Source organism: Triticum aestivum, chromosome 7B (genome assembly GCF_018294505.1).
Source record: "Triticum aestivum cultivar Chinese Spring chromosome 7B, IWGSC CS RefSeq v2.1, whole genome shotgun sequence".
Lineage (NCBI taxonomy): Eukaryota > Viridiplantae > Streptophyta > Magnoliopsida > Poales > Poaceae > Triticum > Triticum aestivum.
The window spans coordinates 717,327,968-717,350,025 of NC_057813.1; positions in this window are offsets into that span (position 1 = coordinate 717,327,968).

The window sequence follows — 22,058 nt, forward strand, 5'->3', positions numbered from 1 at the left end:
CGCCCTCAAAGTGGGATAGGAGTGGCAACTTACGTAAGCTCAGTTGCCTCATCTTGTCGTCATTTGCATATGCTTCTTGTGTTTGCATTCTCGTGCTCATACATATGTTGTTTGCTAGACGGTGGTGGTGGCCACTTTGTATCACGAGGTGGAGAAGAAGCCGTTTGCTTTTAGCCATTGTTGGATCATATTGAATGACAAGGCGAAGTGGAACCAACTTGTGGCCGATCTCAAGTCCGACAAGAAGAGGAATGATGGCTCAAGCTCCAACCAATCAATTGGGTTGGACGATAAATAGGACGATGTTGTTGTGAAGAATGGAAAAGCCACCGTGCCAAAGGATAATCGCCCAGTCATGGGAAACAAGTGGGAGAAGGCACGTGCCTCCCGCGACACCGCGGCTACAAAAATGTCATCCACATGGACGGGCATTTTTTTGTCGAGGGAGAACAAGAAGGAGGAAAGGTACAAGCTCATGTTGGATGTGCAAAAGGAGAGGATGGAGTGGGACCAGAAGAGGGCGGAGAAGAAGCTCGAAATTGAGAGGGAGAAGATCGAGTTGGAGAAGCAAGAGGCGGCGATCAAATGGGAACTCGAGAAGGCCAAGACATTTGACGCCATAGAGCTTGAAAAGGAGAGGATGCAACTCGCATGGGGCGAAAGGATGCGAGGATCATGTTGGCGGACAAAACCCTCTTGGATGAGCATGTGAAGAAGTGGCTTGTGGACAAGAAGAAGCAGACCAACGACCGTAGAGAGTACGATACGGCGAGGGCGGCTACGGCCCGGATGCAGGCGGTGGAGGCAGACCGGATGCAGGCGGATCAAGCAGCCCAGATGCAGGCGGAGTACGACTAGTAGGATGCATTCCGCCTCGAGAACGACGCATTTCGCTCAGAACAGGCGCCCGGCCAGTGATCCCAAGCCACCCGTCATGCTCGGACATTGATTTCATTTTGGCATGTCCGGTTTGTTCAACTATGATTTGCTTTGCTTTCTTTCAAAATGTTGAATTCGATCAATTTGTATCATATGATCGACGTGCGTGGATTACATGTATTTGAGGATCGAAATTTGAGGTATGTGGATGTACGACGCATCATATGAGGGGTCGGTGGGCGCTATCCCAGACGTGGCGCAACATATGATATTCAATTTGATAATGATAATCTTGACATGGACGATGATGGCTTTATTGCCGAGGGAAGAACCACAAATTATACAAGCGCTGAAGATATGTTGATTTGCACCGCATTTTAAATCTTCAAATACATCATCTATTGGAGTAGTAGTTTTACATCACCAAATATACATCATCTGCTGAAGTTGTGACTTTTTTAGAGATGTAAAAATTATTTTTTAAGATGTAAATTATACAACACCTACCTTCACATCTTCAAATATTATACAAAATAAGAGCGTCTCCAATAGAAGATGTAGATGCAAAAATAACTATCTTTTGCATCTTCAAGGCCAAAAAATACCCCTCCAACAGATGATGTAGATTCAAAAATATTACATCTTTGCCTCCCGGAGATGTGAAATACAAAACCTCGCGGTGCAAATTTGCAACTCCACCATATAGAGATGTAAAAATGCAACCGCCCGCCAACTGCCAAACTACCGTTCCATTCTCTTCCGCGCGACTAGCCGTCACGGGATTCCTGCCCGTCCGCCTCTCGCCCGCCGCCCGCCGCCGCCATGGCCGCCGCCGATGACCCCGCCGCCTTCTCCGACTCCGCCACCGGTGCCCTTACCCACCTCGCCGCGGCCGCCACCTCCGCGCCAACTTTCCCCAATGCGGCCTTCGCTTCCATGCCGCCACCACCACACAGCCCATGATTTGCCCCATCCCGATTGGTCGCCATCACGCCGGAGCCTACAAAGAAACAGCGGGCCGACATGCCACACAATGGAGGCGTGAAGCAGTCGGCAGTGCGGGGCCGCAACCCGGTGGGGAACCAACCTCGGCCGGCCAAAAACTCGAAGCCGGACGCGGCTACAGCGGGCGATTTGCAATCGCCGCCGACCTTGGCGTCCTCCTCCGGCCACACAGCTCCTCATCTACCTTCGCCGCCGCTGCCGACGGCAACCGCATCCAAGGTGTTCGATGATATGTCTCAAAGGTAAAAAAGTTCGTTTGTCCATTTGTTTGTTGTTTCAATTGTCAATTCCAATAGAATGTTAGGTTGATTACGTGTATGTCCATTTATAGTCTTGATGATGAAGCTTTCATGTGCACGACAAATGTGACAAATGATGATTATTCACATGAGTATTCATCACAAGAATATGAAACTCAACAATATGGCGATGACAATCTTGACATGGATGACGAGGGCTTCGTTATGAAGGGACACACCGCAAATTATACCAACGCCGAAGATGTGTTGATTTGCATTGCATGGAATAAAGTCTCTCAAGATGCAAACGTTGGGACTGACCAATCCGCCAACACTTATTGGCAATGCATCAAGGAGTACTTCGATGGGTGCAACACTAGCGGCCACTATCACACAAGTGACTCCATTCGTCAACGCTGGGGCAACATCAACGCTGAATGTCAAAAGTGGGTCGGTTGCTTGGCAATGTTGATCGCATGAATCCGAGTGCTTGCGGTGATAGTGACTTGGTAATAATCATTTGCTCTTTATGTGTGTTTTCTCTACATTCCGCAATTGTTGAAATGTTGACTAGTTTGATGATGACACGTTGGTTGTTGTTTTTTTGTAGAAAATGATTGCGTAAGGCTTATTTCGATAGAGGAACAACAAAGGAGAGAAGAGGAAGAGGAAATGAAGAGCTTTCACTTTTCATCATTGCTTCAAAGAGCTCAAAGATGAGAAGTGGAAAACTAGCAGGCCCGGCCCATAGGCCGGGCAAACGGGGCGCCCTCCCTGGGCCCACGGGAATTAGGGGCCCCGGCCCAGGTGTAGTTTTCTGTTTAGTCTTAGACCCAGAAAATACAGAGGTAAAAAAAAGAGGGCCCAAAGTACAGCTAGTAAGGAAAGCCCACCACGCTGTTGGACATGGAGGGAAGTCACATGTAGGAATTAATCAATGGTTTCTTGGATAGGATCTCTCTCCACGGCGGTGTCTCCTCCTCTTCCCAAATTTCCTATCTCAGTCTCCAAGAACAGCGCCGCCTCTCCCATGCCTTTCTAATTTTGAGGTCGCGACCAACCATTAACGGAGGAAAATGGCACAATTTCGGTCCCAAATTAGCTCTTCTTCATCCGTTCATTCTACTCCATACCCATATGATTGAGAGATTGTAATGGGTTCTTCTTTCTAGTAATCCGATTCCTTAGTTCTATGATTCAATGTTAAACCATAATGTCAATTCATGGTGAGAATTTTCATAGCACTATTTTAACTTTAGACATACTTATCTTTTGGAGGTAATATGTCTCTTATATTTGGAAGACATTTTTCAGATGTTACAGGCTGAAGTTTTCATGGACTCGTACGTTTCTTATATTCGATCCAACAATCCACATTAAGGTGCTTTCGTTCCTTGACCATATATATCTTGAACAAAATTTTCAAGATTATGTATATTGGATCTTTTTTGCAATTTTTGTAGTTCTATTGTAGAATGTCTTCTAGTATTTTGCCAGTAGTGAATTGTGATTAGAGCAAAGCAAATAGTGGGATTACATTTGTTGGTAGAGTATCTTTTTAAAGGAATTCCCAATGGGAGTAATTAAAATTTCAAAACCTGTAGACTGTAGTTACTCTTGGGATTTATGATATTGGTTTTGTTTCATTTGAACAACGAAATAATAATTAAGATGAAGCCAAGATCATCGACATGTAAAGTGATGAGAGAAGGAGCCCCACCCCTCACTTGGCGACTAAATCGTATAAGGCCGATGGAATTAAGAAAGTGAAGGGAACCAAGGCCGGAGACAATGATCTCAAGGAAGGATTTGATGCCATCGTCATGGCGAGGAAAGAGTATGCGGAATAAAAAAATTGTTTAAGCTCAAAGAAATGAAGGAGAGGAGTGAAGCCGAGTGACGGAGGGCGGCGGCCGAAGAGAGGTTGGGGGCAGCCGAGGAGAGAAAGGTTGAAATTGAGGAGAGAAAGGCGGCGGCCGAGGAGATGAAGATGGTCGAGAAGAAGGCACTCAAGTTTATGTTCATGGACACATCTACTCTTGATGCCAAGGCAAAGGCGTATGTCGAACTTTGTCGCGATGAAATGCTCATGAAGAAGCAAATGCTCATGAGAAGCATGATGGGAGGAGGAATGGGAGGTCCCACGGGAGGAGGAATGGGAGGTGCCATGAATGATGCATTTGATGGAAACATGGGAGGTGGCTTTGGTGGCAACAAGACTTCAACGCAAGAAAATGTCGACAAAGAAGCTATTGATGATGATACATCTATGACTTGTGTTAGATACATCTATTTGATGGACAAACATTTTCAGGAGGAGGGAGTACTGTACAACGACTTGATTAGTTAACACTCTATCCCCTAGAAAAAACATTCTATCCTGCGGGGACCGCAACTGTCAGCCAACGGGGCTGAATGCATGCGGGGGTTTGAGGGCCCACGCGCACGCGGCTTCGCCATCTCTGCATGCCCGACGAACTTACGTGTCCTCCAAATGTCTGAATAGTACTCCCTCCGTTCCTAAATAATTGTCTTTCTAGTCATCTCAAATGGACTACAACATACGGATGTATGTAGACATGTTTTAAAGTGTAGATTCACTCATTTTGCTCCGTATGTAGTCACTTGTTGAAATCTCTAGAAAGACAATTATTTAGGAACGGAGGGAGTACAATACAATCGGGTTCCCATCGCATTACTCCGATACACGAATCATGCATGATAAAATCTGTATAGATAGGCGTGGGGAAAATGACGCCGCGTGACACAACTTGCACAAAGGTGTTTGGCTTGCCACTGTTAACGCAAACCTAATGGGTATCAGATTACACTGGCAACGTAAAGGGAACGGGAGGAATTGAAAACATGTTTGATTCATCTCAAGAATGGAATCAGGTGGATCAGCTTGGCGGCCGCATGCAGCGAACGAATTTGGCTGTTGAATGCAGCGAATCACAGGTTTTGGAAAGAAGAGAGCCGGGAGCTTCATCGGCTGGAGCACCTCGGAGCATCACATGAAGGCGCACGAGCAGCAGCAGCAGGCGCCCGCGCGGGCGACACTGATCACGGTGGTCGGCGGCAACAGCGGGCTGGAGACGGAGACTCTGCTCAAGGGCGGGTTCGTACCGCCTGGCAGGGCGGGTTCGTGCTGGACAGCTTCCTGAACAGGGCGGGTTCGTGCTGGACAGCTTCCTGAACAGAGAGAGAGAGAGAGAGAGAGAGAGAGAGAGAGATCAGCGGCGATGAATTCGGTTGAGAAAGGAAACGGTTTAGGAAGCGAGCTGGGCGGAATCAGATTTGGCCAGGGACGTTATCCGATTACACGGGATTTGATTACGGCAAAGTTAACCAAACAAAAACTAACGCAATTAGGTCCCATCGTTAAAAAAAACACCTCCAAAAATACGTAATTATGCAAAACTTTGGATAGGGCCCAGAATCAGGTTACGGCTTTGCATCTTTGGAGTTGATCTCGGATTCCGGCCCCGGCCGGCTTACATATACACAGGTGCGTGCGCGCACATACTCGATCACGTGAGAGCCTTGGTACGTCGACAATGGGTTCTACCGCCAGCCGATCGGCGCCCATGACGTCCGACGACATGCCGGTCTTCTGGTACTCCAAGCTGTTGCGCTCGCGTCACGTGCTGAATGTGGGAAAAATCTTCTTCGACGGCCTCGTCTGCGACGTCGAAGTGCAGTCGACGTGTTTCGACAAGGACCGCGTAGCGAACGTCTTGATCGTCTCAGTCAGCGTCATGTCGGGTCGTCACCTCAGATCGTTCGCCGGCACCCACGTCTCCCTCAAAATCCTGGACGCGACCGGCCAGCACACCGTCTTCCATAAAAACAGCGACCAAGAAGACGAAGTTTTCTACAGGCTTAGCATGTTCGTGCACAGGAGGGAGCTGGAGGCGTCATCGTGCGTGTGTGCCCGCCGCGACACATTCACCATCAGGTGCACCCTGGAGAAGAAGCAGGAGGCAACAAGACGGTTGCGCCTCCTCGGTATCTTGTTGAAACCCAACACGGTCCTGGAGCCGCCGGAGGTCACCATGGACGGGTCGTACGCGCTCACCATCCACAGCTTCTCCAAGCTCAGGGCATCGCTATGGACCAAAGGGGAGGGTATCTACTCCAAGCACTTCGCCATAGGGGGGAGCAGATGGTACCTCAAATTCTGCCCCCAATACCACGGACGGTCCTTCGTGTGCCTCGGCCACAGCCACTCGGGCAAGGGCGAGACGCCAACGAAGGCGGAGTTCAGCTTCGAGCTCAAAGGGGTGGTGAACCACCAGTCCCACAAGATGACACACACGTTCCACCGTGACAACGATGACTTCTTCTATGATCTAGAGCAAATTAGAAGAACGTCGCCCACGCAGGACGACCGCCTCGTTGTTCGGTGCTGCCTCACCGTTGTCGTGCCGGAGGAGACTCCGACCGCCGTCCCAATGTGCAGCAGCGAATCAGTGCTCACTCCTCTACTCAGCGCCATGCACGGCTAGCTAGCGGGCTACAGCAAGCGAGGAGGGAAGGAGAGGAGGTAGTTCTTTCTTTCTTTTTTTCTCACACAAAGCTTACGCAGACGATGCCCAGTCAACAGCGAACATAGTTAAAACCGGTTGACCGAGAAAAAACCGAGATTAGGGTTGAGTTTCAACCTTGTGGTTAGTTGGAGGTGTATTTCGACCGGTTTCGTAGTTCAAGGTTGTAAATCAAACTAAATGGTTAGTTCGGGGTTGAAATGTTGATTCTTCTCTTTACTAAATAATTACTCACCTGCCATCCTGCATAAAACCAGCTACACCTTCTCGTATATTCCTATACCATTCTTATAAGCAGCCTTTTTTCTCATGTCATGTTCATGAAGTCTGTCATGCATGCAAACTACTTCCTCCGCTCCTAAATACTTGTCTTTCTAGAGATTTTAACAAATGACTACATACGGCACAAAATGAGTGAATCTACACTTTGAAATATGTCTACATACATCCGTATGTTGAGTTCATTTAAAATGCCTAGAAAGACAAGTATTTGGGAACGGAGGGAGTAGCAGTTCCATCACGTTGAACTAGCAGGTTGTTTTCTCAATGCAGGAAGCTCTGCTGGCTAGCTAGTTCGGATTACAATAGCCAATAGTCCGACGCAAAACTAGCTATATATAGGCCATGCTTATTTGACTTAAATTTGAGCTCTTGTGACCCAAATAGGCCTTGCAGAAAAGGATCATGGATAGTTTGCCTTGTACCGGCAATTCTCCGTTGGGACAAAAAAATTCCTCAGTTGCCTGAAAAAAGTTTCTTTTTGTAGATTTTGCCCAAGCCATTGGATTGAAATCTAGCTAACGGAGGTCTTTCACCTTCAACCGCCTGGGGCACATTGTTCCTCTTCCTCCTCGAAGCGATTTCCTTAGCCACAACATGATGCCTCACCTCTAGCGATATACTGTCTGAACATTTGTGGCCATGCTGCGGCATCCCCGTCTCGAACTCGATGCTATCTAACCCAAGCGGCAGCAGAAATGGAAGGGGCTCCCGCCCGCACTGGTCAACCCCCATGCTCTTTCCATGGGCAACAGCCGCAGCATCCCAAGCTTCATATAGGAGTTCAGTTTTTTAGAAACTAATAAGTAGTAAATGCATTATCTTCATTCACGAAAGGAGGCGACTGAATGAGAGTTAATTTATGTATGCATTTTTTTCTTTATCTAAACACTTAAGGCCCTGATATTTTCAAATTTCTCTATGGATTCTAGCTGAACAAAGCATCTATCTATCTACTGCTTCTTCCGTTCAATCCCAAATAATGTGAATTTCTATCTTTCTCCTAATCAAGTTATTCAAGTTTGATTAAAGATATATAAAAATATTCTGAAAAAGTATAATTTTTATTTTATGTCATTGTTTAGCATATACTTAGAAATAAATGTGTTATATATGCTTGAGCTTGGCTCTTATCTGGTTGTTTGATTTGACTTTTTGGCTCAACAGATAATCTTCCTCCTGCTTAAGATTGTTCAAGATAACATTGTTGTTGAGTGGTATATTTTCCAATATAAAATATGTGTTGTATCTTTTTGAGTTATTATTTGATAGATTTTTCTACTATATAGAATTTTAATGTGTTTTTCTTGTGAGACGTGTGCTATTTTTTCTTCCCTTGCAACACACGACTTTTTTGCTAGTAGTGTTAAAAAGGAGGTTCCAGAGAGAAGGCAGGTCCTATTTAGCGCCACCAGCGTACACATGCTACCCCCCCCCCCCCCCCCCCGGTCATTTACATGGTTTTTCAGTGTCTTTTGGTTCTAGAACCTGAACCAGCTTTTTAAAGGTTTTACCATCTTTTTCTTCCAATTGCTTTTTTAATTTTCATTTTTTTAATGTGCGTAACATTTGTATGTGTTTTTTATTTTATTTTCTCCTTTTAATTTTTTAGTTTAGAAATTGGAAGAATTTTCCTTAAGGGAATCAAGATTTTTTTACAAAACCCGTTTATATTTTAAGTGAATCAAGAGGTTGTTTTTTTTGCAGAAAACCTCCTGATATTTTGGCTAATCAACCCGCAGTCTATCTAGAAAATATTTTTTGGGGCAGATTCAATGCTTTAAAAAAATATCCATATCTTTTAAACCCTGACGGATTCGGAGCAGGGATGACAACATAACAAACGGACAGTGCAACGACCAGAGCTGTAGCCCAGGCCTCACCATAGATTCATTTGTTGACCCGTGGCAACGCACGGGCATTTAACTAGTTGTAGGTAAATGGGAAACTATTTGTGATTTTATTTGGACGACCTATATTGGATCACAAAGAGTTCAAATTTAAGGCAAAAGTAAAATACAGATCTAGCTAGCACTTTAGTCTAACTATGTATGGGCTATAGCTAGTTTTGAGCGGGACTGCCTTCTGTGACCCAAACTAGCTAGCCATGCATGGAGCTGAGTAGAGGAGTCAGCAGTGATTTGTTGCATGTTGGGACGACCAGGGGAGTCTCCTCCTCCACCATGATAAGGGCGAGGTAAAACCGAACAACGAGGCGGTCATCGTGCGTGGCCGTGACAATTGGTTGGTAGTGAAATAGTATGTGTTTCGGGTCGGCATCGCTGAACGTGTGCCTCATCTTCCGGGATTGGAAGTTCACCTCCCCCTCGAGCTCAAAGCCGAGCTCCGCCATCGTGGGCGTCATCTCGTCCCCGTTGCTCGCGCGGATGAGGTGGAGGAAGGCCCATGTGTGCCGTCTGGGGCAGAATTTGAGGTACTATATGCTCCCGCCTGCGGCGAAGTGCGTGGACTACCCCGTTCAGGAGCGCCGCCCTGAGCTCGGAGATGCTGCACATAGTGAACGTGTGGGATTCGGCCATGGCGACCAGTGGCCGTGGCTGCGGCTCCACGACGGCGTTGGATCTCGACAAGCTTCCTAGGAGGCACCGCCGCTTTGTTGCCTGTTGCGTCTTCTTCAAGGTTCACCTAAGAGCATCTCCAACAGGTGCGCTATCTTAGTCGCGTGCTGGAAATAACTGCTTTTTTGCACATGCGGAGCCGCGCTCCAGCAGCCACACAATAATCATGCGCGCGAAGGAAAACGGCATCGCGCGCCGCTTATTTTGTGCACTCGGTCCCGCGCGCTAGAGATTTGCGCACGAGCGATCAACTGCCTACTCCAAGCCAAAAAGAACAAATGAAGGTAAAAACGATGCAAAAGAAAAGAAAAGAGAAGAAGAAGAAGAAGAAGAAGAAGAAGAAGAAGAAGAAAGGAGATGATGATTTGAAGAATGCTATGGAGGTAAAAAAGATGCAAAAGAAAAGAAGAAGAAGAAGAAGAAGAAGAAGAAGAAGAAGAAGAAGAAGAAGAAGAAGAAGAAGAAGAACTCCCATAGCGCACGACTATGGGCTGACACGGTTATCACATTACATTAACTTTTTCTTGGCATTATTACTTCATTTTTCATTTAGATTTTTAATTTTTTTTTCATATTTTTTATTTTAAACTTTCCTATCATGCATAAATATATATTATCTTAGAGAACAAAACTCATGAATTTGAAAATATACATTCAATGAAATGCAAATTTCAAAACAGATTAATTAGTTTCAACACATTTAAAATATTATTCAGGAATTATAAAAATATTCAATAATATGTAAAAAATCACTCATTTAAGAAAATGTTCATGAATTTGAAATAAAAGTTCCTATATTTTGAAAAGTTGATTTAAATGGAATTTTTAAAATATTCATGAATATATAAATTTATTTGTGAATTAACAAATATTTATGAATTCGGAAATTATATATATCAATATAAGACCCAAAGGGAGTAGTGAACGCCTCAACGGATCCAACTAATCACAGCCATCAAACCAGATCAATTTAATGACCTAGATTGACGTGTTGAGCACCCGACATGTGTAGCACACAATTAATATCATACGTGATGTAAATGTCAATTCGAACCACATAATTAACACATAATTAATGCATACCTAATTTAATTGGGTATTTAATATCCTATCTACCAAGGTGCAGAACGCAAGTAAAATTGGCCTTCATTCCACTCTACAAGCAATTTTATCCCTCACCTCGAACCGGTAGAGTGGCTGTCGGGCCATGTGATGATGGAACTAATAAATATACGCGACTCCCTTTCGCCATCGCGCCATGTGATGAAAATAATAAATACTCCTATAAATACGTGACTCCATTCCGCTATCGCTATGGCATGTTAAATACGAAATTGCTTCACGGACGACACCACATGCACGATCTGCAGCCGATATTTCCTTCCCAACTGCGCTAGCTTCAGCTTTTGAATAAAAAACAATTGCCTAAACGATGTTGGTGCTGCCATGTACTCGTGCAGGTGTCGGGCACAAAATTATCGTCCGTGTAGCAGCGCTCTGTTAAATATTCTTACTAATCCACCACTAAAATACTCAAACAGTCCCATCTCAAAAAGAAATAGACACACACAAAACAGTTTTCCTTCTGCCATCGCTCCGCGTGATGAAAAGCAGGTCCTTCGGCTATCATTCTTTTTTAATTTTCCGGAGACTTCCGCCATCATTCAATATATACACAAACACTCATCCTTCCGCCGTCAGTATTCCAACAATACACAAACATTCATCCATCACCCTCGTGGCCATGGTATAACGAGTAAATAAATACACAGACATTCATCCCTCTACCATCGCGCCCATGGTACTCTTACTTAGTACTCCCTCCGTTTCAAATTACTTGTCGCTCATCAAGATACGTCCATACGTGCGACAAGTAATTCGAAATGGAGGGAGTACATACAGAGGATTACATTAAAATTTAATAATATTAAAGATGAGTTGAACCGGTTACATTGCATTAAACTAACCACCACACACCGACATCACCTTAGCCTAGTGCTGCCCTTGCCCACGGGGCACAGCTTTTGAAAACTAAAACATGGAACCATAAAACATTGATCTTGTCCGCACATGGACATCAACTTTGAAGAAAGCATAAATGAAACTAATTCCAAGAACTAATAACCTGTTTCATACTCATCAAGCCTACAATCAGTTTTGGGACATGGAGATCCACCCAAAGAAACCATGGAACGGCAGCGAGAAACCAAGAGCAAGTGCGAAGTCAATGATCTCAAGAAAACCACCAAACTTACAACTCTCCTGTGTCTGCAGCCAGTAGTAAAAGGCAAATCCGGCAATCACTCCGCCCAGTTGGGAGAAGAAGACGGACAGAAAGAAACTGACGCGGACCGCCGTTCCCCACCGGCCGGTGATACGCTTCATACCTTCCTTCGGCTTCTTCCTGTCGACGACCTGCCTGGTGCGCTCCACCTCGGCCATGAGCCTCTCCTCCTCCTGCTGCTCGGTGGCCAAAGCCGCCCAGCGAGCGTCGTCGTCCATCCGTTCGCGGACCTTCTCGCTGCAGTCGTCGAGCCTCCGGCGGAGCTTGCCGAGCTCCTTGCCGGCCGCCGCCAGCGCGTCGCATGCGGCTTTGTACGCCGCGTCCTCGTCCTCGGCGACCCGCTCGTGGACCGCGTGTGCACGCTCCACCACAGCCCGGACGAAGAGGATGAGAAGGAACGAGCAGGTCTGGGCGCTGGCTAGGCACCGCACTAAGACAGCGATGAGAGCATGCAACGCATCTGGGTTGCAGCCATTGCTATGAGCGGGAGGGGGAGCTGAGCTACATGTGGACGCTGTGGAAGATGAACTAGTGCTGAAGGTACTAAGGGCTAACACTAGGGCACTGACGCGAAAGGTGGCGCTAACAAATCCGCAGAAAAACTCGGAGCCTTGCGAACCCACTGCGCACTCATTTTGTTGGCTCGTGGATGGACCAAGGTTTTGGTTACCAGTCGAAATTTCAAGATTTCCCATGGTTACCGCGTATTTCCGTGCCCCTCGATAAATCGCCATACCGAGCAAAAAATACCAGTTTTTTGAAATTTTTGAATTTAAACACTCAATTTACAGTAAAGTACGTAGGATATAATTAATGCCATTAGAGTTGGTTCTGGCATGTTCGTAGCAACCTAGTTCCTGTTTTGAGAGGTCTCTGGTTCGAATATTCGTACATTCACTTATTTGAATTCAAAATTCAACTATAAAATTCGCTCGAAATATTCTCGGTATTTCTCGATATTTGTCGGTAACCGTGGTAACCACATTTACCCGTCCCCCTCGGTAAAATTGCCTCATTCGGTAACCAAAACCTTGGGATGGACACGGTGAAAAATGGCTTGGGATGGATGCGATTCCAGAGGGAGAGCTGCTCTTATATAGAGGACTAGGTGATTTGAAGTGCAGCCGTTTGAAGAGGAGAGGAGAGGGGAAGGGAAGGAGGGCTCTGTTTATGCACCGGGCTAGGTGAGCTGGATGGATGATTTGACCAAGGGAGCTGCCGGGGATGGCCCGTGATACCGGCGCCCACGCGAAAGCTGGTTCGTTCTGTCATCTGCTCTGCTCTTCCCTTGAGGGCATGTGGTAATTGGCGATTTTGACGGCGCAGACCTGATTGTTTCCATTTTCGTGAAAGATTCAGCGCGGGCCCAACTAAAGAGCTGCCCGTTGCGTGGGTCGCCGACAGCTGCCTGTTGTGTGGGTCGTAGAGTGCAGAGGGTGCAGTGCTCCCAAGTGATGCGGATGGCTCCGTATTTTTGCACCGTGCACCTGCAAACACTGTGTAATCATAGAGAAACGTTAAACTTATGGAAGGTAAACAACGGCAGACATTCATTCACATATGAATGTGCTAATATAAGCGTATGCTTGTACGTCTAAACTTAAGGGTCATTCTCTCCGCTCCTCTTATTCATGTCTGGAGTCTGGACCGCGTGCAGCTTTTGTTTCCATACATGCATATGCTCTTCCTGTTATTAATTACCCATGAGCCCTACTTAGTATCGGCCATTGGATTCCTCCTTAGAATGGACGGGCGACGTCAGTTGGATGGACCGTCAAATTTGCCATTGATTGATTTATGCAACCACTAGTACATACACGGACGTAGCAGCAGGGGTAGGGCAGCTAGCTTTAGCGTACTAGCAGTACAGCTACAGTCGGGTCAGAAAAAAAAAAAGCAAGCACAGCTACAGCCGAGCGTGACGCCAGAGCTTATCACTGCACTCGCCAAAGCCATGCATGGTGGAGAGTGAGGCCACATGGTTGCGGAAAGCTTCCATCTTTTTTTAACACAAGGGTGGTGTCTCGGGAGCACGTCTGGGCACCATACGACATAGCAACGCATCCAGACGCATATGGCTCGCCACGGGTGGAAGGCCAACCACGGTGCTAGCATGCACTCAGACATGTCGAAGGCAGCATGCGACGCCAAGATGCCCAACGGATTGAAGGAATGCATATTAGCATGGCAATCAGTTTTGGGTAATACAGTATATCTGCGCGCACGGAGGGGAAACAATGGAACATCCGGTAGTTGCACCCATTTTGCAAAGAAAAAGTGGTCAGAAAATCTTGTTGGTGAGAAACTTGATAAAGCGTTAAATTCGCGTAAACAATTTGCGGAACGAACGACTTTCGTAGTACTCCCTCCGTTCGGAATTACCTGTCGTAGAAATGAGTGTATCTAGATGTATTTTAGTCCTAGATACATCCATTTTTAAGACAAGTAATTCCGAACGGAGGGAGTACTATTTACTGTTGAAAATACAAAATCAGCAACATGTTGGACGTATATTCACTCTAAATTGTCCTAGACAATTTTATTCTTATTCTCAGATTTCCTACGGTAGTTTTTCCTTGTTCAAATTGTTATACAGGTACGTCAGTAGGTCAAAATTGTTACCAAAAAAAAATCAAACATTTTTGACCTTTTCACGAATTGCTCAAAAAAGATCAAGGATTGGTTTTATCAGGTGCATATACTATTCAGGTGTATCAGGGTATTTTCCCAGCACGTGTTCCATTCCTTCGTGTGTATTTTGATGCTTTTCATACCCACTTGAATCAATAATTTTTATGCACAAGCAGGGGCGGACCCAGATAAAACTTGAGAGGGGGCAAGAATGTATGGCGATATACCAACAAAATAAGCACCCATGTGAACTAGTACCACATATACCGCTATCATACAATGCAACTCAATGCAACGTCCTCTGCCTCGTTGTACCCCAACCAATTACCACGTATTGATCATGCTAATCGCCATTAAAATGTGGATCGATCTTCCAAACCATCATTGGTTTAGACGTTATAGGATGAGGCTCGCGAGTGGCGACCCCTACATCAAGTATTTTCTTCTTATATCATCATGCTGATTGGGATTGTAATATGCAATCCTTCTCCTTTTAAACGGAACTCCAGAAAGATTGTTTTTTTTAGAGAAAAAGCACATCCGACTTTATAAATAAAGTCACTCTAGAGAGCTCAGATACATGCAAGAAGCGCCCCCCCGCCCCCGCGCCGCCCCTAGCGGGCGTCTCGGGGGGTGATTCCCCTCCCGCCGGCGTAACCTCCCTCTCTCTCCATCTCTCCTCGCCGCCGCACGAGGCTGGCGCCGGGCCATGCCTGGGGCACGGTCTGGGACTGCGGCGGCGGGGGCGGCTCCGTTCCGATCTGCATCGGAGGGTCTCGGATCCGGGCGGCGGCCCCTGGCGAGGCTCCCTGTCTCCTGCGGCGGGCAGTGGGGTGGGCGTGGTGCCGGTGATCGGGTGGCCGACGGATCTCCAGTGGCCTGGGGCCTCGCGTGGCTGCCTTGGCGGCTGGCGGCGCCAGATCTGGCTGCTGGCCTTCTTCCCTGCTCGGTGCGCTTCTCCTGCGAAGGTCCCTGGGTGTGCTGGATGGCCTGCCTATGGGATGCGGGCGATTTTGGTGGTCGGGATCCAGATCGAGGGAAATCCGGGTCGGCTCCGGCCGGCCGCGACGACGACGACGCCCGCGCCGATTTCTTCATGGAGACGTCTGTCAAGGTCTGCCCTTCCAGTCTTCCACTCCCCACCACCTAGCTTCTCGGGTGAAAACCTAACTTCGGTGGGCGGCGGCGGCGTCTTTGGCGCTGCGACCTTCTTGAAGGCGCCGCCTTGAGGGCTGGGTGGTGGCGGGCGCTGTTTGGGGTCGGTGACAGCTGCCGACGGCGTGCCCTTCTTCGCCCAAGCCTCCGCTTTTCCTCTGATGCGTTCCGGTTCTCCTGGGGGCGTCGTTTTGGAGTAAGTGTTGGCTGGGGGGATGGTGGAGTGGTGCTCCATCTCACACATTGATGGCGGCGGATGTCGGCGGCATTGCGCTGTGGAGGCTCGACGTCCGATGCACGGAGATGGACTCGCGCAGGAGGAGGTTGCTGCTTGGCGTCATGGTGGCGTCAATGGCGGAGTGGCCAGACATGGTAGAAGCCTCAATTTGATCTGAAGACGGACTGTGGAAGATGGCGGCGACGACACACGAGTGCGTCTGACCGGATTATGCCCCAGACCCGGTATGTGGCTCGGCTGGGGCTTCCGAATGTGTTTCGGCTTCCGGCTTTTGATATTAGGTTTACGTGAGTGGTCTGGGTAGTGGCCCGGCTAGCACCCCTTCATCATTTTGGATAGGAGTAGTGGCATATGTTGCCAAGATGGTGGATTCAGGCACATTGGTGTAATACTTTGTATGGTCCTCGAGAATAATCAATAAAGTGGCCGTATGCATCTTCCAGATGCAGAGGCCGGGGGTCATCCTCCTTTTCTAAAAAAATCTTGCTAGTTGTTAGTTTTCGGATTAAAAAAAGCCCACTATCACTACTAGGAAAAACCTTATACACAGAATCTTAGCAGCAGCGCGGCACAAAAAGAAGCGCTACTGCTAATTAGCAGTAGCGCGGGTTTTTATCCCTCGCTACTACTAAGTTGATAGTAGTAGCGCGGGTTTTTAACCCTCGCTACTACTAAGCGGTCTCTACCGTGCCCCCCGACACATGCCATAGTAGTAGCGAGGGGTATAAACCCGTGCTACTACTAAGTTGATAGTAGTAGCGCGGTTTTATACCCCTCGCTACTACTAAGTACGAGGTAGGTGAAGTCGCCATATCCTCGACCGAATCCCCATCTCCTCCCCCAAATCCCTCCTCTCTTCCATCACTCTCTCCTCTCACTTTCCATACGCTCTCACATGGACCCCTTGCCCATGCACCCATCCTCCTCCATGGCGCCGAAAGAGGCCGCCGCCTCGCGCCAACGGCGTCTAGGAGCTCGCCGGTCTTCCACCGATGTCTAGGAGGCCGCCTCCCCGCGCCACCACACCGGAGCACCTCGCCACCGGTGACTAGCTCCACTGCTCCCTACCTCACCTTCCTCTCTCCCTCGGTTTTCCTTTTCTCTCTCTCCCTCTGGTTTGACTCACCCTCCCATGTCCATGCCCGTGCAGGTCGTCGCCATGGATGACCCGGAGCTATCTGGCATGGTCGAAGAGAGGATCCCCACACCACGGCCTGGCTCTGCCATAGAAACGGGCCCTCTCCAACAGCCACTGCTGGATCTGGTCTTCCGCTGTCCGTTCATGCCTCCGGCGACACCAATCATCCCTAGGTCTTACCATTGCTGCCATTGACAGCACGCACGGGATCGAGATTTTGTTTTTGTTTTTGAAAGTAATAGCAGTAGCGCGGGGTATAAGACCCGCTACAGCTAATTAGCAGTAGCGCTGTTTGCAACGCACGCTACAGCTAACCATGTATAGCAGTAGCGTGTGTCAACACGCGCTACTGCTACAAGTTAGCTGTGGCGCCGTATCAGTAGCGCGGGCACCCGCGCTACTGATACACCCAAAACCCGCGCTGCTGCTAGGCTTTTCGCTAGTAGTGTATGGCTGTGCCAAAAAGTGAAATGTTAAATGAATTCCTAAAATTACAACACATCATACATGAAGTTGAATCGTCTTAGGGACTAGGAAATATTAATAGATCATCCCAATTGAATTGCAGTTGCTCTGGCAGGACTAGCCTATTTTACTCGTCACTAAAATGTTGTTTGTACAAAATTTGTATGTTTCAAGAAAAATGTTCCAACTGGTTATTCACCCCAATCAATAAATTATACATATGAATTGGTGAGATTAACATGATTTCTAATATAGAAATCACACAAACAAAAAAAATGAAAAGAGAAGAAATTACATGACGTATACGGCTTACCTTGATGTCAATTAAAATTAGGGAATTGCATATTCAGGATTTAGAGATGGAAGATGTGCTGCGGCGCCTTCATGCAAGACCAGGAAAGATGAAGGACGACAAGTCGGCAATTATCGGCGGCAAGCTGACGACCGCGTGGGCGGCGAGGTGGGCGGAGCCAGGGCTTCTGCCTCCTGCGTGGCGGGGGCGTGCGTGTGTATACAAGTTAGGGATGCAATGAGTCAAATAGGCTAACAAAAATCTGCGATCGAGAAGGCAATGTGCGAAACGTGCACAAGCCATGGGCTGTAGCAATTCTTATTCTTTGGTCGTCTGATTCCTCAGAGTTTAGTTAGATTCCATGTGCTCCTAAAAAATAAAAATACACGAGAAAATGGGCTGAGTGGGGGAAGGGTACTGGCCCAAGTGGGGGCAGACAAGTATACGCACGATCAAGTGTATGTGGATGAGAAAATCGAGTGGGGGCAGCTGCCCCCACAACCTCTAATGTGCGTCCGCCCCTCAGCACAAGGTCATTTTTTCACGCGCTCATTGTCTGCAAGTATCTTGATAGGACACGATGTCTAGCTACAAAGGAGATCAAGCATTAGTGTTAATGAATAAAAAAACTAATTCAAAAAAGAAGTCCTTCTCAAGCCTTCCCAAGGTCATGCCCTAGGCAGATGCTGCCCCTGGGCAGACTCATGAGCCAAGCTTTTCTCAGTCTGCAAGAGGAACTCCAATGCGGATCATAACATGGAAGGTGCCAAAGGAGGGTAACAAATGGTACACAAGGGTAGGTGCAGCCAATTTTTCAAAAAAAAATGGAAATTCAAAAATGGTCGAAACATCATGAAATTGGATGGCAGCAAACTTGATAAAGCGCTACGCTCATGTAAATTTTGGGGGCCCAAATGATTAGTGGTACTGTTTGTGAAGAAAAGAAAAACAAACACTATATTAGACGTACTATTCACTCAATATTGTCTAGGACAATTTATTTTTATGCTCACATTTTTACGGTAGTTTTCCTTTGCCTAAATTTGTATATGAGTACGTCACTAGGTCAAGTTTGTTCCCAAAAAAATTCAATTTTTTTTCATCTTTTCCTGAATTTCTAAAGCAAATGCACTGAATTTTATATCAGATGGATATACAACCAGGTGTATCATGGTATTTTCTGTGCGCCCACTCCATTCCTTCATGTGTATTTTGATGTTTCTAAAACGACATGTATCAACAACTTTTATGTACAAGCTAATTATTCACATGCGCTACAAAAGGGATCATGCATTGGCATTAGTGAATACAAAAACTAATAATAGGGATGGTTTAAAAAAATCCTTCTCAAGCCTTCCCAAGATCATGAAATGGCAGATGCTGTCCTCGAGTTGACTCATCACCAAATCTTTGCGCATTGCGATAAGTTGAACTCCAACATGAATCATAGAATGGAAGGTCCCAAAGGTGGGGAACGAATGGAACATGGGGTAGGTGCACCCGTTATTCGTAACAATAGTATTTGCAGAATGGTTTAAAAAATCATGAAATTTGTTGGCAACAAAGTTCTTACTTCGTTATACTCTTGTAAAAAATTTAGGGTTGAAATGACTTTTCCGTTATTGTTGGTGAAAAAACAAAATCAGCACTATAATAGAGGTACTATTCACTATGTATTTTCCTCGAAAAAAATATGTGCTCTGATTTTCTAGGGTAGCTTTTCTTTGTAGAAATTTTTATACGAGCACGACAATAGGTCCAGTAGGTTGCCAAAAAAGTTTCCAAGATGTTAGTATTTTCCTGAATTTTTAAAAAACTATTCAGAGATTAGTTCATATAAAACCGGATTTATTTGCATATTTTCCCCTCGCGTGCTCCATTCCTCCATGTGTATTTTGAAGTTTTTGAAACCTACATGTGTCAGTAGCTTTAATGTACAAGCTCATTTTTCATGTGCTTCATATTTGCACATATCTTAATAGGACACAGAGTCTGGCTACGGAGGAGATCAAGCGTTACTATTAATACATTCAGAAACTAATAATAGGAATGGTTTTAAAAAAGTCCTTCTGAAGCCTCCCCAAAATCATGCCCATGGCAGATGCTGCCTCGGGCAAACTAGTGAGCCAAGCTTAGCTAAGTTTGCTAGGGAGAACTCCAGTGTAGATCATAAAATGGAAGGCCCCAAAGGAGGGGAACAAATGGACACGGGGGTTGGTGCATTCATTTTTTTAAAAACAATTATAGTAGTTCCAAAATGGTAAAAAAAATCTTGGAATTGGTTGGCAACAAACTTGATAAAGCGTTACACTCGCGTAAAACTTTGGGGTGAAATGACTTTTTTGGTATTGCTTGTGAAAAACCAAAATCAGGACTATATTAGAGGTACTCTTCACTCTATATTTTCCTAGTCAATTGTTTTTTATCCTCCCACTTTTTTAAAGTAGTTTTCTTTGTTGAAATTGTTGTATAAGTACATTAGTAGGTCAAGATTGTTACTAAAAAAGTTTGAAAGATTTTGACTTTTTCCTGAATTGCAAAAAAAATCAAGGATTCGTTTTATACGGTGCATATACAATCTCGTGTATCATGCTATTTTCCCTGCACAGGAGATCATGCATTAGTATTAGTGAATACAAAACTAATAGTAGTACTGGTTTCAAAAGAAGTCCTTCGCAAGACTTCCCAAGGTCATGCCCCAGGCGGATGCTACCCTTGGGCAGACTCATGACCCAAGATGTGCTCAGTCTGCTAAGAGGAACTCTAATTGGGATCATAACATGGAAGGTGCCAGGAGGGGGGACAAATGGAACACAAGGGTAGGTGCAACCATTTAAAAAAAGGAATTTCAAAAATGGTCGAAAAATCATGAAATTTGATGGCATCAAACTTGCTAAAGCATTACTATCATGTAAAGACAAATGGAACACAAGGGTATAGGTGCAACCATTTAAAAAAGGAATTTAAAAAATGGTCGAAATATCATGAAATCTGATGGCACCAAACTTGCTAAAGCATTACGATCATGTAAATTTTGGGGGCCCAAATGTCTTTCGTGGTACTGTTTGTGAAGAAAAAGAAACAAAATCGACATTTTATTAGATGTACTATTCACTCTATATTTCTAGGACAATTTGTTTTTATGCTCACATGTTTGACGGTACTTTTCGTTTTATATACGAGTACATCACTAGGTCAAGTTTGTTGCCAAAAGTTTCAAATATTTTTCACCTTTTCCTGAATTGCTAAAGAAAATTCACGGATTTTATCAGATGGATATACAACTAGGTGTATGATGGTATTTCCCTTGCGCGCACTCCATTCCTTCGTGTGTATTTTTATGTTTTTATACTGACATGTATCAACATCTTTTATGTACAAGCTCATTTTTCACTTGAGATATATAAGAGATCATGCATTGGTATTAGTGAATACACAAACTAATAATAGGACTGGTTTAAGAAGAAGAAAAAAGTCCTTCTCAAGCCTTCCCAAGGTCATGCCCCAGGTAGATGCTGCCCTTGGGCAGACTTATGACCCAAGCTTTGCTTAGTCTACTAAGAGGAACACATATGTGGATCATAACGTGGAAGCCGCCAAAGGACTCTAACAAATGGAACACAAGGGTAGGTGCAACCATTTTTCAAAAAAATAGGAATTTCAAAATATTCAAAAAATCATGAAATTTGATGGAAACAAACTTGATAAATCATTACGATCATGTAAATTTTTGGCGGCCAAAATGACTTTTGTGGTACAGTTTGTGAAGAGAAAAAACAAAATAAACACTATATTAGACGTACTATTAACTCTATATAGTCTAGGGCAACTTTTCTATGCTCACATTTTTATGGTAGTTTTTCTTTTTTATATGAGTACGTCACTAGGTCAAGTTTGTTGCCAAAAAAGTTTCAATTATTTTTCACTTTTTCCTGAATTTCCAAAATAAATTCATGGTTTTTTTTATCAGATGGATATACAACTAAATGTGTCATGGTATTTTCCGTGCGTGCACTCAATTCCTTCATGTGTATTTTGATGTTTTTATACTGGCATGTATCAACAACCTTTATGTACAAGCTTATTTTTCACATGAGCTACATAAGATATCATGCATTGGTATTAGTGTATACAAAAACTAACAATACGACTGGTTTGAAAAAAGTCCTTCTCGAGCCTACCCAAGGTCATGACATGGCAGATGCTGTGCTTGGGTAGACCCGTGACCCAATCTTTGCTTAGTCTGATAAGTTGAACTGCAACATGAATCATAAAATGGAAGGCCACAAAGGAGGGGAATGAATGGAACATGGGGTAGTTGCACCCG